We start from the raw sequence: 1,247 nt of genomic DNA, 5'->3' as shown, positions 1-1,247 counted from the left end.
ATTGTTCCGTCACGTTGTCACCCTCTTATATATATACCACACTACCCTATATCTAGTAATCTCCCGACTATTCCCGAAAGTTCGAGAGAAGTGGCGTGACACTAGTCACGTGACCTCGCTGACGCAACAATACTTTTATTAACATGTAAACACTGTACAAACAAGCCAAATCTACTTTTACCATATGATAGTAAGCAAAAAGTAACACACGAAAATTGTAATTTTGGTAAGATAAACATTTTAAAGACCACCTTTTTTTTGCGCTTGCGTGCAATAAGTTATCCAAATACTGATTGATGTACATGTAACGCCAACAGTTGGATCCGATACCCGCTGATTTACGTAAAGTGGAGATAACCCATTGTGTGGTTTTGCGCTTAAAAAGAAACGGAAAATATATTTTATTTCCATCCTTCTCAGACGGAGTTTAGAATATTATTATTTCAATTACTATTGTAGTGTTCCATTCTTTGTTAGCTCCCCTTCACAATTTTCTCTTGTTGATAAGAGTAAGTTGATGAAATTTTTATGTAAAGCATGCAACTTTCCTTATCTTCATATATTATCTCTTCGTTAATTAAGTAAACTTCCTTTAAAACTAACATCTTCGTCGTTAAATGATCTATCACAAATATGTATTTTCACCAACAAGTAATTCTTTTTGATTGTCTGGTTTGAATAAACAACAGTGTTTATTTTAAAACTTTACTTCATTAATTGAAACAATAAATTTTCTGCCTATTTTCAATGGTATTTTAACTTACCTTTAAACCTTTACCTCTCCAATAATTACAAACAGAAAAATAACGCTTGTTTGGATTTTTCGTAAGTAAGCAAGCAACTTTACATCAAATTGTTCTAGCTTCGGTAACTAAGCAACAAATCGTCCTAACTTTGGTAACTAAGCACTTTCCCATCAGATCATTCAAACTTCCATGGCTAAAGAAACTTTTCTTCATCTCTTCATTTCTTGAAGTTTTTGAAATAGATCTATTCCTTTTTAATAATTTTCCACAAACTTAACCACTGAGAGTTTTTGAAAGAAGTTTAACAACCTGAAAGATGATAAGTAACAATAACATACGTTTTTTCTGGCAACAAGAAAACCCACCACGACTCAAATCTAGATATTGTTGTTTGCCTTATTTAAAATGTTGACGAAACCAGACGCGATTAATTGATTGAATGTGTCGTAAGCCTATGCGGTAAATGAAGATGAAGAGTTACATTTGGTAAAAAGAAAAACT

Source organism: Limulus polyphemus, unplaced genomic scaffold (assembly GCF_000517525.1).
Source record: "Limulus polyphemus unplaced genomic scaffold, Limulus_polyphemus-2.1.2 Scaffold11302, whole genome shotgun sequence".
Lineage (NCBI taxonomy): Eukaryota > Metazoa > Arthropoda > Merostomata > Xiphosura > Limulidae > Limulus > Limulus polyphemus.
This window is presented reverse-complemented; position numbering follows the sequence as displayed.